A 16,347-nucleotide genomic window follows, 5' to 3' on the forward strand; every position below is an offset into this window, starting at 1 on the left:
CCTCTCAGACTGCTCCCCAAGGTCCACAGCGACCTCTTCAGGGTGGAGCCCGGGACCCAGACTCTGTCCGCGTCTCCCTCACTCGCTCTGCAGCCTGTTGATTGTTCCCCCCTTTTAGTTTGGTTGCCTCTGCCTGCCTGGCTTCTCCTCTTCCAGGTCCCTCTCTGTTGGTGTCTCTCAGGGCTCTCTGTCGCTGGCCTCCCACCTTCACCCCTGTGGCGGGCTTGGTGCCTACAGCACGCTCTGCAAGCAGCATTTCAGATGTCCCAGGCTGGATGCTGTGCTGCAGGGCAAGGGAAGAAAGTGACTGAGAAATAAGTGGTGTTATGAGTGAAAAGGGAGCTGTCCATGAGCTAGCCTAGCAGTGGGAGGCCTCCATCCTGCAGCCTTGTTAACTCTGGGCCATAACATCCCGCTTCTGCGACGCTGCTTCAGCAGAGGAACAATCTCAGGAAATCTTCCCCCCTTTGCCGGGCTGGGGCCATGGGACACTAGTGCAAGAAGCCATTGATTGCTTGGAGCTTTGTGAGCCTGCAGTGCCCATACATCACCTTGTGTCCTCAGACAGCAGCTGTCGCATGCCTCCCACAAGCATCGGCTGTAACAGTTGGTCACAGCCTGTGGGATGAGGACTTTAGCTCAGCTGAACCACGGCAATCTACAACGGATGGGAAGCTACAAGTCCGGCACTGCCCCAGTCTGACAGAGCTGAGCCTGGTGTTTTCAAACAACCCACAAGCCACTGCTCCCCAAACCATGGTATAAGGGCTTCTGAAGCCCCGGGCCAACCCCGGTTGCAAGGTGCAGAGGGGGATCTCCATGAAAGCTCTGCCAACAGCAGCCCTCAGCAGGTGGATGCTGCCAGGACGAAGCAAAACAAGCAGCCTACGCTACCCCCCCTCCCCCGCAAGCCTTTCCTTCCCCAAAGGGGGAGGACGCTGGAGGTGTGTCTGCCACTCCTTGGACTCAGGTGGATGCCAATCAACATCCTTGTGCAGCTGGCACCAGAAGGAACCAGGAAGTGGAGCCCAGGGAGCGCAGCTTGCTGCAGAGAGGAGAACGGCTGGAAGAAGCGCTCGAAGAGGGTCCCAAGGTAAACATTCCGCTCAGGAAGCTGCCCTTTCAGGGAAGGGGGGTTATTTGCGCCCCGGGGGTTGTGCTGCTCAGCCAGGGCTGCAGTTCTGGGTCTGTCTCAGAGGCGAGTTTGGGGAACTGAAGTTACTTCCTCGTTCTGGGAGCTCTCTGCTCACCAGGAGCCAGCTCCCACAGCCCACTCTGGGGTTGCAGATCCTCGGGGGCAAGGGCCAGCCAAGAGGCTGTGGTGGTGCGCCCAGGGATAGGGTCAAGGCAGGTATGAGGGCGGGCGCTGAGAGGGCTGGGGCTGCTAAAGGAAATGAGGGAACCTCTTCCAGGGGGTTCTCTCTGTGGGAGCCACTGCAGGGCCCAGCGGGGAGGAAGTGCCGGGGGTTGCAATGGCCAGAGCCTCAGAGCGTGGTGGGATTGCAGGGTGCTCCATAGCTGTACGGCGCTCTGTCCCTGGGGAGTTAGGAACCCCTGGCAGGATCTCACCGCTCCAAGGAGGTTCTGCTGGCGTAGGCCTTCGGGTCAGGAGCCCCAGCCCTGAGGTGCCCACAAGTAGGGGCCACATCCAAAAATGTGCCAGGCTGGCTAGCTGGGTACACATAAGTGGAGCCGCTCAGACCCTCCTGGTCCATCCTCTGCTTCCCACCGAGATCTGGCTCCGTGCCCTGGCAGCTAGCCCTCATACAGTGGTTGTGGCAGGTGGGCCACCCCATGGCCAGGCAGGAAGTACATCCCCTCTCATGGGGGGCCTGGGTGGTTGGCTGGTTAGGGAACCGGTGCTCTTTTGGCAGGCAGGTCTCCCCTGACTGGTGGTCTCCCCAGGGATGGGAGGTCTCCCTTGGCAGGAGGAGCAGGTTTTTCATAGATTCATAGATTCATAGATTCTAGGACTGGAAGGGACCTCGAGAGGTCATCGAGTCCAGTCCCCTGCCCGCATGGCAGGACCAAATACTGCCTAGACCATCCCTAATAGACATTTATCTAACCTACTCTTAAATATCTCCAGAGACGGAGATTCCACAACCTCCCTAGGCAATTTGTTCCAGTGTTTAACCACCCTGACAGTTAGGAACTTTTTCCTAATGTCCAATCTCGACCTCCCTTGCTGCAGTTTAAACCCATTGTTTCTGGTTCTATCCTTAGAGGCTAAGGTGAACAAGTTCTCTCCCTCCTCCTTATGACACCCTTTTATATACCTGAAAACTGCTATCATGTCCCCTCTCAGTCTTCTCTTTTCCAAACTAAACAAACCCAATTCTTTCAGCCTTCCTTCATAGGTCATGTTCTCAAGACCTTTAATCATTCTTGTTGCTCTTCTTTGGACCCTTTCCAGTTTCTCCACATCTTTTTTAAAATGCGGCGCCCAGAACTGGACACAATACTCCAGCTGAGGCCTAACCAGAGCAGAGTAGAGCGGAAGAATGACTTCTCGTGTCTTGCTCACAACACACCTGTTAATGCATCCCAGAATCATGTTTGCTTTTTTTGCAACAGCATCACACTGTTGACTCATATTTAGCTTGTGGTCCACTATAACCCCTAGATCCCTTTCTGCCGTACTCCTTCCTAGACAGTCTTTTCCCATTCTGTATGTGTGAAATTGATTTTTCCTTCCTAATTGGAGCACTTTGCATTTGTCTTTGTTAAACTTCATCCTGTTTAACTCAGACCATTTCTCCAATTTGTCCAGATCATTTTGAATTATGACCCTGTCCTCCAAAGTAGTTGCAATCCCTCCCAGTTTGGTATCATCCGCAAACTTAATAAGCGTACTTTCTATGCCAATATCTAAGTCGTTGATGAAGATATTGAACAGAGCCGGTCCCAAAACAGACCCCTGCGGTACCCCACTCGTTACGCCTTTCCAGCAGGATTGGGAACCATTAATAACAACTCTCTGAGTACGATTATCCAGCCAGTTATGCACCCACCTTATAGTTGCCCCATCTAATTTGTATTTGCCTAGTTTATCGATAAGAATATCATGCGAGACCGTATCAAATGCCTTACTAAAGTCTAGGTATACCACATCCACCGCTTCACCCTTATCCACAAGGCTCGTTATTCTATCAAAGAAAGCTATCAGATTGGTTTGACATGATTTGTTCTTCACAAATCCATGCTGGCTATTCCCCATCACCTTACCACCTTCCAAGTGTTGGCAGACGATTTCCTTAATTACTTGCTCCATTATCTTCCCTGGCACAGAAGTTAAACTAACTGGTCTGTAGTTACCTGGGTTGTTTTTATTTCCCTTTTTATAGATGGACACTATATTTGCCCTTTTCCAGTCTTCTGGAATCTCTCCCGTCTCCCATGACTTTCCAAAGATAATAGCTAGAGGCTCAGATACCTCCTCTATTAGCTCCTTGAGTATTCTAGGATGCATTTCATCAGGCCCGGGTGACTTGCAGGCATCTAACTTTTCTAAGTGATGTTTAACTTGTTCTTTTTTTATTTTATCCGCTAAACCTACCCCCTTCCCATTAGCATTCACTATGTTAGGCATTCCTTCAGACTTCTCGGTGAAGACCGAAACAAAGAAGTCATTAAGCATCTCTGCCATTTCCAAGCTTCCTGTTACTGTTTCTCCCTCTTCACTAAGCAGTGGGCCTACCCTGTCTTTGGTCTTCCTCTTGCTTCTAATGTATTGATAAAAAGTCTTCTTGTTTCCTTTTATTCCCGTAGCTAGTTTGAGCTCATTTTGTGCCTTTGCCTTTCTAATCTTGCCCCTGCATTCCTGTGTTGTTTGCCTATATTCATCCTTTGTAATCTGTCCTAGTTTCCATTTTTTATATGACTCCTTTTTATTTTTTAGATCGTGCAAGATCTCGTGGTTAAGCCAAGGTGGTCTTTTGCCACATTTTCTATCTTTCCTAACCAGCGGAATAGCTTGCTTTTGGGCCCTTAATAGTGTCCCTTTGAAAAACTGCCAACTCTCCTCAGTTGTTTTTCCCCTCAGTCTTGATTCCCATGGGACCTTACCTATCAGCTCTCTGAGCTTCCCAAAATCTGCCTTCCTGAAATCCATTGTCTCTATTTTGCTGTTCTCCCTTCTACCCTTCCTTAGAATTGCAAAGTCTATGATTTCATGATCACTTTCACCCAGGCTGCCTTCTACTTTCACATTCTCAACGAGTTCCTCCCTATTTGTTAAAATCAAGTCTAGAACAGCTTCCCCCCTAGTAGCTTTTTCAACCTTCTGAAATAAAAAGTTGTCTCCAATGCAGTCCAAGAATTTGTTGGATAGTCTGTTCCCCGCTGTGTTATTTTCCCAACATATATCCGGATAGTTGAAGTCCCCCATCACCACCAAATCTTGGGCTTTGGATGATTTTGTTAGTTGCTTGAAAAAAGCCTCATCCACCTCTTCCACCTGGTTAGGTGGCCTGTAGTAGACGCCTAGCATGACATCTCCCTTGTTTTTTGCCCCTTTAAGCCTAACCCAGAGACTCTCAACACTTCCGTCTCCTATGTCCATCTCTACCTCAGTCCAAGTGTGTACATTTTTAATATATAAGGCAACACCTCCTCCCTTTTTCCCCTGTCTATCCTTCCTGAGCAAGCTGTACCCATCCACACCAACATTCCAATCATGTGTATTATCCCACCAAGTTTCAGTGATGCCAACAATGTCATAGTTGTATTTATTTATTAGCACTTCCAGTTCTTCCTGCTTATTCCCCATACTTCTCGCATTTGTATATAGGCATCTAAGATACTGGTTTGATCTTTCCTCCCAGTTTTTTCCTGACTCTCCTTTCTCTCTGCCAATATAGCCCACACTCCCTCTTGTTTCCGACCCATTTCCCCGGTCTCCATGTTCCCCACTTACCTGTGGGCTTTGCTCACCTGTCCCCGTCGAACCTAGTTTAAAGCCCTCCTCACTAGGTTAGCCAGTCTGTGTCCGAATAGGGTCTTCCCTCTCCTCGAAAGGTGAACGCCATCTCTGCCTAGCAGTCCTTCCTCGAATAGCATCCCGTGGTCTAGGAAGCCAAAGCCCTCCTGGCGACACCATCTTCGCAGCCAGGCATTCACCTCCATGATGCATCTGTCTCTGCCCGGGCCCCTACCTTTAACAGGAAGAATTGAAGAGAATACCACCTGTGCTCCAAACTCCTTCACCCGTGCTCCCAGAGCCCTGTAGTCTCTGTCTGCAGCAGGGGATGGTGGGCAGCAATCAGGTTTGCAGGCAGGGACAGAGCAGGAGACTTTCATGAGTTGGTGGTGTGAAAATGGTTTCTTTCCCTGCAATACATTGTAGGTCAGTCAGTAAATGGAACAGGGACTGCCCTGGCCCACAAGGGGTGGTTTGCTATTTGGTGTGAGTGTTTCTAGCAGTAGCAGGTCATGTCTCCCACTAGAAAGAATGCAGCTCTGGTGTCAGGCTGCAGCCTTGGGAACTACAAGGGCTTGTTTGAGACTTGCTGGGCGTATCCCTATGAAATCTGGGCAGGTTTCCCAAATTGCACCATGTGGCTTTCCCTGCATGGCAGTGGCAGAGCACAGGAGGATTCCTTGCTTCTATCCCTCACCCTTCCACACCCCCTTAGAGTGATAACACAGGCAGGGCCGGTGCAACCACTAGGCAAACTAGGCGGCTGCCTAGGGCACCTAGTGGTTGAGGGCGCCTAAAAGCCCGCTCAGGCGAGGAGGTGGAGTGGAGGTGAGCTGGGGCGCGGGGAGGGCCGCCCGCAGTAATGGGGGGGGGGGGGACGCACAGGGGAACTGCTCTAGGGTTACCATACGTCCTCTTTTTCCCGGACATGTCCGGCTTTTCGGCAGTCAAACCCCCGTCCGGGGGGAATTGCCAAAAAGCAGAACATGTCCGGGAAAATGGCGGCTCTGTTTAAGAGCCCGGCTGCCTGAACGCTACCGGCTTCGGGCAGCCCCGTGCCTGGAGACCCTGCGCCGCCGGAGCCCGGGAGGGGAAGTGCCCGGCTGGGGGCGCAGGGTCTGGAGGCACGGGGCTGCCCGAAGCCGGTAGCTCTCGGGCAGCCCGGCTCTTAAATAGAGCCGCCGGGACTGGAGCCTCCAGCCGCCCGGGCTGTGTGTAACTGACACAGTGTCAGTTACACAGAGCCCCAGCCGCTGGAGGCTCTGTTTAAGAGCCGGGCTGCCCGAGAGCTACCGGCTTCGGGCAGCCCGGTGCCTGGAGACCCTGCGCCCCCAGCCGGGCACTTCCCCTCCCGGGCTCCGGCGGCGCAGGGTCTCCAGGCACGGGGCTGCCCGAAGCCGGTAGCGTTCAGGCAGCCGGGCTCTTAAACAGAGCCTCCAGCGGCTGGGGCTCTGTGTAACTGACACTGTGTCAGTTACACACAGCCCCGGCGGCTGGAGGCTCCAGTCCCCGCGGCTCTGTGTAACTGACCCAGGGTCAGTTACACAGCGCCAAAGAGGAGAAAAGCCTCCAGCCGCAGGGGCTCTGTGTAACTGACCCAGTGTCAGTTACACAGAGCCCCAGCCGCTGGAGGCTCTGTTTAAGAACTGGGCTGCCCGAGAGCTACCGGCTTCGGGCAGCCCCCTTGCCTCCGGACCCTGCGCCCCCAGCCGGGCACTTCCCCTCCCGGGCTCCGGCGGCGCAGGGTCTGGAGGCACGGGGGCTGCCCAAAGCCGGTAGCGCTGGGGCAGTCCGGCTCTTAAACAGAGCCTAAGAGGAGCAGAGCCTCCAGCTGTGGAGGCTCTGCTCCTCTTCGGCTCTGTGTAACTTATACAGTGTATAAGAGTAACTTATACAGTGTTACGCAGAGCCGCCGGAGCCCTGGAGGGGAAGTGCCCGGCTGGGGGCACAGGGTCCGGAGGCAAGGGGGCTGCCCAAAGCCCGAGCGCTACCGGCTTCACGGTTTGCTGGGCAGCCTCCAGACCCTGCGCCCCCGGCTGGGCGCAGGGTCTGGGGGCTGCCCGGGAAACCGTGATGCTGGTAGCACTGGGGCAGCCCTTTCCCCCTGGCTGGGAGTGGGAGGGAGAAGGGGGCGGAGTTAGGGTGGGGGAAGGGGCGGAGTTGGGGCGGGGCTAGGGGTGGGGAAATGGGCGGGGCCATGGCCCGTGGAGGGTCCTCTTTTTTTATTTATGAGATATGGTAACCCTAAACTGCTCCCCGCCCCAGATCACCTCCACTCTGCCTCCTCTGCTGAGCACACAGTCCCCGCTCTAAGTCTCCTCCAATCTGCGCCGCAAGCCTGGGAGGGGAGGAGAATTAGAGCGGTGCTGGCGTGCTCAGCGGAGGAGGTGAGCTGGGGTGGGCTCCCCGGGCGGGGTTAGCTGCCGCAGGGGGTGCTCCCCGGGCAGGGGGGAGTGGCGGCAGTGGGCAGGGTTAGCTGCTGTGGAGGGGGGCTCCCCGGGCGGGGTTAGCTGTAGAGGGGGGTAGCTGCTGCGGGGGGCTCCTCGGGTGGGGGGGCTTAGCTGGGGGGGGGGATGGCGCAAGGTGGAAGTTTCACCTAGGGTGCGAAACTTCCTTGCACTGGCCCTGAACACAAGTACTGCAGGGGATCGGCCCAGCGCTATGGAATCGATAGTATTTCAGTTTCGCAATAGGGGCAGCTTCCAGGATGCAGAATCGCCAGCTTTTTGGTTCAGATTGGGAAATATGAATGACTGCATCTTTGTTTCTCATGCTGCAGGCTGCCTGGGTCTCTAGCACACTGCTCCATGCTGCTGCAAACATCATAATGGAGAGTGTGTGAGAAATTCCCTCCAGGCTCCTTAGCCTACGTGCAGCCAAAGGAGTGACTACCCTGTGAGCTTCGGCTGGGCTCAGCTTTACTCAGGCCTTGCAAAGTTACAAGAGTTTGTTTACTTTTTGCTCCTGCATCTTTAACTGGCACGACTGGTATTGTCTGAAATGTTGTGTTGTGCTCCCAGCTCTGGCTGGCTGGAGGGAACCATCAGGCATTTGGTAAACAGCGCTGAAGTTTCTCCAGGCTGTTCTGTGCAGGTTCTTAGAACACGTCCGTCACTGCCGCATCTGTGTGTCTTCCAGAGCAAGCTGGTTTTACAGATGGGGAACCCGAGGCACAAAAAGACAAGTGACTTGTGTAAGATCACACAGCAAATTCATAGCTGGCTCCTCCTGGGACATTCTAACCCACGCATGATAAAGGGATGGCTAGACATTGTTAAACTGCAACAAGAGTGTCCTGGGTGTGGGGAGGGGGTGTCACACCAGCCTGACAGTCTGCTTCTAGGCAGGTTATGGTGCAACTTTCTTGTGTGGCCAAGGCCTCAGACATTCCGCAACTTCTGCTGTGATCTGTTACTTGTTAACCCTTTGTGGCCACCCAGCACCACTTCACCCTGGTTACCCCGCTGCAGACTGGGTGAGACCCTCCTCTCCCCACTCTGGGGGCTGGAACTCCACAAGCGGAATGCACTGGTCTCTTCCTGCCCTGGAGCAGTAGGATCAGTGGCCTGTGGGGCAGGGAAGCAAGCCTGAACTGCTGCAGTCATTGTGTACGCAGCACCTATGGCCCCCTGTTTCAGAGGGAACCAGCAGCCAATATGGGTAAAGCCCAGCGCAGCCAAAGCTCAGGACAAGGCAATCGTGTCTCTCAATGATATTCCAGCATTTGGGGACGGGAATGCCATTCAGCTGGGGTGAAGCGGTTATTAGCAGCACCAATCCTCCCTCTCTTCCTCTGTAGATCACACCACAGGGGAAACTCTAAAAGGAACCAAAAATGGGATCTGAAGGGCAAAACTTGGGAGAGGAGTTCAACAACCAGATCAATGATGTCCTGAGCAGACTGGCAACCAAACAGATGTTCCAGTCAGACTGGGACATTGCTGCCTTCGCCATCTTCTTCCTCTTCATTGGTAAGTGTGGGGCCAAGCAATGGGCATAGGATTAGGAGCCCATGGCCCGGGGCTGTCTCTATTCCCACACAGGGCAGACGAGATACTTGTGGGTGTGCTGCAAACCCAGCCCCTCCATCCAACCCTTATCTGTGCAGTGTCTGTAGGGTTGTTCTAAACTCGTCTAGAGATGCTGGGCACAAGCAGCTGGAGTTACTGCAGTAGGCGCCTCCAGCAAATTCCAGTCTTTGGGGGCAAAGATGGTCTGTAATGTGTGCACCATCTAGCACAACTGGACTAGGGGGCATAGGTGCTACCACTGTACAAACAGTAAGACATTCCATCCACTTGAAGGTCAGAAGGAACCATTAGATCATCCAATCTGATCTCCTGTAGATCACAGCCAGAGACCTCTACTTCTGTTTGAGCTAGAGAGATCTGTTAGAAAGACCCGCACTGTTGATTTAAAGACTTGCATGAGGGAGAATCCCCCACATCCCTAGGGAAGTTGTCCCAATGGCTCATCACCCTTACGGTTAAAAATCTGCATCTTATTTCTAGTCTGAATTTGTCTCACTTTAGCTTCCAGCCATTGGGTCATCATCTGCTTATTACAATAAAAAGTTCGTATCTCCACCAAACGAAGCGCTGTATCTGGGGTATTTGGGGATCTGGCCACCAGACTGAGTTAAAACATGGTCTGTGCTGGGGAATAGACAGAAGGGAACCAGTTTTTAAAACATTGGCCAAACTGTGCTGCTGTAACCCCTGGTGAGTGTTTGTCACAGGTCCTGCTGAGCCAGTCAGCAGAGGAGGTGAGTCTGTTACAGCACAGTTAGGAACCTTTAACTCAAGGTGCAGCAGCTTGCTGCAGGTCACCAGTTCAGTCCCTGAGATGTTGGCCAAGATGGCAGCCAACAGACTACAGTTCAGGCAAGTCCATCTGCATAGCATCATTCAAGAATGCAGTTAGAACAAGTGTTGATCCCAAGTCCAAGCTGTATTTTAGCCCCGACCACGTTACGGGTCCCAGCATGGTACTTTCTAGCACAGAGAGGACCGACATGATGCCAAAAGCCTCAGCGTGTATGTGACTGTGTAACAACGCATACAACTACATACCCACTGCTGACACCTGCATTACTCCTAGGTACTGATGAACCATTCAGGGCAAGAAAGGGGAGGAGTGACAGGAGGGAGACAGCAGTGGAGATGCTCCAGATGACCACTTGGCCAGCCAATAGCTGTGTCTAAACCTATTCCTCCTAGCATGTTTTTTTGCTATTGCTCAGTGTAGACAGAAATTCCCCCTCCCCCACCTCATTGAGCCATAGTACGAAGCTATCACAGGGATGGCTTATTGCATGATTCTCAGCAAAACTAAAAGGCCTGTGAGTATGGCCAGAGAAACCGTGCTAGGGATTATCCTGCTTATGGCTGTTGCTAGCATGGCTATAACACAGAGGATGAGGCTGTGGGGCAGGGGTCACAGAGGGACAGTGCTGTTGTTAAGAATGAATTAAATCTCTATGCATCATTTCCTTATGCTGTTTCCCTCTGAGCAATAATGCTTGGACACACGGCCATGAGATTCACCCAAAGGCCATGACGTATGTCGTTAGTAGAGCTGGGGAACTCAGCGCATGCCATGCGCCCACACCTTCAATCATGCAGGCTGTGCTTTGTGCAGATGGACAGATGAATGAGTTTGAAGGACGTGGAACCCAGGCAAACACAATGAAGACTTGGGGTCTAGGTGATCAAAACCCTAAAACAGGAAATAGGTCAACACAAACCTGCGGGAGAGGTGTGAGATAGCTGCCATCCCAGCCTCCTCCAGGAGGCTGCATCCAGGCAGCACCAGATCAGATCATTGGTTTGCAAAGGGCTCCCCAATGGTCTGCTCTGGGAGGAATGGGTGGGAATTATTGCCTGAGGGCCTAACCTCACAGAACTTGTTTATATCAGCAGTTTCATCTTTTAGGTTCCAGTTTAAACCAGTTTAATTAAACAGATGTAAAAGGCTGGATGGACACTCTTAATTTGGTTTAAACCGGATTTGGTTCAGGTTAGTTTACATCAGTTAGGAACTGGTTTAAGGTAAACAGAAACAAGCCACCTTTGGACCCCAATAAGAGTGTCCACACAGGAGCTTAACTAAACTGGTGTAGCTGTGTGTGTAGGTCAGGCTGTACCTGGCTTCTTGAGATGTTGGATTCACGCTTGGCCCTCTCTGCCAATGGCTGTTTTCCCGGTCCTCCATACTTACTGCTGGGGGTTGCGGAACCCTGGAGATGACAACTGCCTTGGTTAGTGATCTGGAGTCCAAGAATTCCACATCTCCTGTCTCTAGCAATGCGCAGTGGCTTTAACTATGCTTAGGGCTCACAATTCAGCAGCTGCTGTACACATGGCATGCTGCCAGCTGGGTGACTCAGCAGCACTAGGGAGCATGCAAGGGTCAGCGAGGCGTATGGAAGAGGCATTCGTGCTATTGCTCCGAGTATTGCATCAGTCCAGGAAGGGCACCTGCAATGGGCATGTACATTTGATCCTGCCAGAGGCTTGGAGAAGGACTGTGAGACACAGGCCCGATTGACTCTCTAGAAGGAGCAGTCACGGCTGGTGCCCTGGTGCTAGCAGCCTGGGAAGGGACCTTAAGTGGATGTGATTGCTTGATTCTCCCCCAGGTACTGTGCTGTTGATGGTTCTCCTGGCTCTGATCCATTGCTGCTGTTGCTGCTGCTGCTGCGACTCCCGGGAATCACACAAGAAGGTAAAAAAAAAAAAAAAAGTTTGTCTCTAGAGGAGTCTGATCCCCTGCCTGGCGTTCTGGCACTGGACTCAGGCAGCCAGCTGTCCCACAGGTTACAGCAGAGAGGCAGGGCTTGGCTCCTCACAAACCTCCTCGGCTTTCCTGGATTGGAAGTGTTGCATGTTCAATTAGCCTTCCCCCCAGCAAACCTCAGTCAGGCTGGGGAGGAGCGGGTCCCCCCATGGTTAAAACACAGCTCAGTCTTGAGGCACAGACAGGACTGAGTCATGCTACAGCCTTGGCGTGTTACATGGCTCTGTCCCATCTGTGCTACGTGGTGGACTTGGGTTATAAAGAGGTGCCTGGGGGTTCTTCACCTTTTGGCTGGATATGAGTCAACAGTGTGCCCTTGTTGCCAAGAAGGCTAACGGCATTTTGGGCTGTATAAGTAGGGGCATTGCCAGCAGATCGAGGGACATGATCATTCCCCTCTATTTGACATTGGTGAGGCCTCAGCTAGAGTACTGTGTCCAGTTTGGGGTCCCACACTACAAGAAGAATGTGGAAAAATTGGAAAGAGTCCAGCGGAGGGCAACGAAAATGATTAGGGGGCTGGAGCACATGACTTATGAGGAGAGGCCGAGGGAACTGGGATTGTTTAGTCTGCAGAAGAGAAGACTGAGGGGGTTTTGATAGCTGCTTTCAACTACCTGAAAGGGGGTTCCAAAGAGGATGAATCTAGACCAGGGGTCGGCAACTTTTCAGAAGTGGTGTGCTGAGTCTTCATTTATTCACTCTAATTTAAGGTTGTGTGTGTGCCAGTAATACATTTTAACCTTTTTAGAAGGTCTCTTTCTATAAGTCTATAATATATAACTAAACTATTGTATGTAAAGTAAATAAGGTTTCAAAATGTTTAAGAAACTTCATTTAAAATTAAATTTAAAATGCAGAACCCCCTGGACTGGTGGCCAGGACCCGGGCAGTGTGAGTGCCACTGAAAATCAGCTCGCGTGTTGCCTTCAGCACGTGTGCCATAGGTTGCCTACCCTACCCCTGATCTAGACTGTTCTCAGTGGTACCAGATGACAGAACAAGGAGTAATAGTCTCAAGTAATGGGGGAGGTCTAGGTTGGATATTAGGAAACACTATTTCACTAGGAGGGTGGTGAAGCATTGGAATGGATTACCTAGGGAGGTGGTGGAATCTCCATCCTTAGAGGTTTTTACGGTCAGGCTTAACAAAGCCCTGGCTGGATGATTTAGTTGGGAATTGGTCCTGCTTTGAGCAGGGTGTTGAACTAGATGACCTCCTGATGTCCCTTCCAACCCTGATATTCTATGAAAGCCCTGTCTAACCACGGCAGTTGCTGGCATGAATCCTGCAGCTTCCTCTGACTGGGGTGGGAAGGAATTTCTTTCTGTGACCTGCGCTTTTCACAGTAAGATGTGAACAGAAGGGAAGGTGGCCTTGTGTTTAAGGGGTTGATCTGGGACACAAGTTCCATTCCTGGGCAAGTCACTTAGTCTCTGTGTGCCTCGGTTCCCCACTTGCAAAATGGGGACACTTCCCTACACCCCACGGGAGCTGTAATGCATTAAGGACTAGGAGATGTGCAGACACGATATGGTGATGGGGGACCATAAAGACTGAGCAGACACTACCTCCCGTCAAATGGTTCTCAGACAAGAAATCCCTGTTCCTGATCATAGTTTCTAGGCCCAAGCAAGCAAAACTGGGTTCAAACTATAAGTGTGGGCACAACCTGGGAGATGAATCCTGCTCCCATCACGTGATAACTAGAATGTAGACATGTTCTTCCTTTTCACCCTTTTTTTTTTTTTTTTTTTAAACCACAATTAGGTCCCCAGAAAGAAAGTGGGCATTGATAACAAGGCCATGGAGCCATAGCCCCGCCTCCTCCCTTGGACAGACTGATTCTGGAGCCAATGGCAAAAAGACTCTTCTTTGCTTGCTTCTTTCTGCTATGCAGCAATCAACTGCAGATCGAACTCTGTGTTAATTTTGACTGCTGGCCTGGTGGGGCCCTGGCCTCACATAGCTGTGCTGCACTGGCTCCAGCACTTGTTCTTCCTTCTCTGTGCACAAAGGATGAAGATAAAAAGGAACTCCTATGACGCTGACTAAGAATAGCATCTACAGCAATCTCACATTGTACAATTAGACCCACTGGTCCTCAAACTGCAGGGTAGAAGTTGCTCATCAGCCTAGGGTCAGCAGAGGAAGTCTGCCCCCTTGTGGTACAGTACTGTACATAACAGGGAGTTTATACCTTTCAAGGCCACTACTGGCATCAGGGATTGCAACGAGATGGGCCATTGGGCCGGTCCTGAAAAGCAACTCCTGTGTGTGTAGTCACCAATTAAAACAGTGGCCCCAGGGACTCTTCCAGGTCTCTGAAAACATCCCTTGCTTTGTCCCTCACTGACACCCGTCATCTGATACTTCCAGAGTGTGGAAAGGAACATGGCCCAGACCAGAACTGACCATAAGGGAAGGAACAGCTCCCCTGAAAGCCCAGCCTGGCTTAGCTGAAGACAGCGGAGGCAAATGTCTTGGCAGCACTTTCCTATAGAGTCTCCATTCACACAGGCTCATGGGTCCTTTTGGCCTGTGTGAATGGGGGCTCTAAGGAGTTAAATTGCTACCTGCACAGTCCCCGATAGTCAAGAGAACTGTCCATATGACCAGTTGAAGGAGAACAGGCTCAGGGGAGGAAGCACATCTTGTGCACTGACATGCTGTTGTCTCCTTTGATCCAGCAGAAGGAAGACAGAGTTCTGCAGAACACCACTGAACTAGGGTAGTGCTGGTGCAGGCCTGATGCTCGGAAAGCCCAGCTCACTGTGTCTGTAATGGCCAGACCAGTCCCTAGCCAAGGGCACTGGGCTCTAGTTCAGGGAGCTCAGGAAAGCCCAAAGAGTCATTTCTTTTCTGCATAGCTGGTTTTACACAGAACTCGGTGGATGTAGTGCATGGTCAGTGGCCTTCTGCTGAGTCCTACGGAGCCAGCAAACACAACCCATTAGCCAGTGACCCAGTCCAGCTCCCTGAGACACTACCACAAACACTGCTTTGTTCAGCAGGTAGGGGAGGGGTTAGAACTCACCACCGTCTCCCTCTGGGGAGGTGTATCGCAGGGCCAGGTTAAGTCAGCCTCTCCACTGTCTGAGACACTGACTCCCTGCAGCAGGACAAGCCAAATGAGAGAGTAACTCGGTCAGTAGCTTGGAAGCCACGGATAGTGAGGAGGCCTGAGCACTCCAGCTCCAAACAAAGGGCCTGTCCCTGCCTGGCCTCTGCCACCCCCGCCCCTCTCTGGTACTCAGGAACATCCTGAGCATGGCATTCAGGAACAGCCACTGGACTAAGTTTAGACAGGAGCTTGCCTGGCACTGCGAAGGGAAGCCAGAGTCACAGAGACAGCCGTGCTCTGGGCAGGAGAGCCGCTTCTGACTCCTCCATGAAGCCCTCTAAATAAGCAGTGTTCAGAGAGCACATGGGACTTCACATGGACCTGTGCTTCTATTCAGTCTGCACGTTCTCCTTCATCACCGTACAGTCTTTACGTACGCACCCATGGGCCTGTGACCACCCCTGCAGAGCCTTATTCCATATGGCATAATCGCTGCATTGCAGTGGTATTGCACTCTGCCTAGCGAGTGTATCTAAAAGCGAAGGCCCACGAGGGACACAGCTTCATCTTCCCCAGCCCCTTTTGCACTCGCTTTGGCTCAGAGGTGAGTGACACACACAGAAGAAAAGGCCTCTTCTCTCTGTGGGCTCGATCCTGTGCTCAGTAAGACCATTGACTTCAGTGGCAGCTGGAGCAGACCCCCTTTCTGCCCAGCAGTTTGCTCTCAAACCCAGCTAGCAGCAGGGCATGCTGGAAATACAAGAGTTCCTTTGGTTGGAACATTTATCAATTTCAGCAGCACTTCTAGCTGAGCGGCTCCACTCCCTGGTGCGTTATAACCCTGTGCTTTGTGTGCTAATTAGAGTCAAGCACAGGGAGTGTCACACCCTTCCTGCTGGTCAGTTGCTCCAGTGCTTGTGACTGCCTTCTCCCGCCCAGCTCTGTTTATTCACTGACTAGTGGCTCATAGGGAACCCGAAGGGAGGGTGTTGGGGGGCAGTTCAATTAACATTCCAAACAATGTCCTCTGGGGTTTCCTACTGACTTGTATGTTCATAAATCTTTCTAATTTCATCTCTGAATCCAAGAAGACTCATGATTATAAATAAAAAGCACATGATGGAGATCAGCTGGCCAGGCGTTTTTTTACATTAAACCCCTTGGATACTATATATGAGCAGGTACAGATGTATACATATAGCATGGGACCCGGGGTATTCATTTGGCTGGTGGTCGGTCCCTGTTTTATGGGTGATGCTGGACTAACTCCTGAGGTTGAGATGCACACAATAGATACATCAAATAAACGCCTGTCACTGCTTCACATTCCTCTGCTTGGTGATCATCATTCTAGGACCAATTCATGGCGCTGCTCCTGGCAGCCCAACTCTGTCACTGGTGCATGATTCTAGTGCCAGCTAGGATGCCACTGCTGGGAACTTCCTCCTTAACTTCCCTCACCAGTTAAGGCTGCCTCAGCAGCCTTCCCAAGGTCATTTAGAAAGGTAGCAGCTTGGGTTCTAGTGCTCAGTGCCCATGGAGACTGTAACCTTGCCAGTTTCC

The 16,347-nt window shown here is 51.9% G+C and overlaps 1 long non-coding RNA gene across 1 annotated transcript; it reads left to right on the forward strand.

Annotated features, from left to right (window-relative positions):
- Nucleotides 1-996: 996 nt before the first annotated feature.
- On the forward strand, nucleotides 997-15,910 carry LOC128844659 (uncharacterized). The gene is made up of 4 exons (XR_008446515.1): nucleotides 997-1,093; nucleotides 8,721-8,892; nucleotides 11,562-11,647; nucleotides 13,491-15,910. It is a non-coding gene; the product is annotated as an uncharacterized LOC128844659 (long non-coding RNA).
- Nucleotides 15,911-16,347: the final 437 nt, after the last annotated feature.

This window comes from Malaclemys terrapin, chromosome 10 (assembly GCF_027887155.1).
Source record: "Malaclemys terrapin pileata isolate rMalTer1 chromosome 10, rMalTer1.hap1, whole genome shotgun sequence".
NCBI classification, from domain to species: domain Eukaryota; kingdom Metazoa; phylum Chordata; order Testudines; family Emydidae; genus Malaclemys; species Malaclemys terrapin.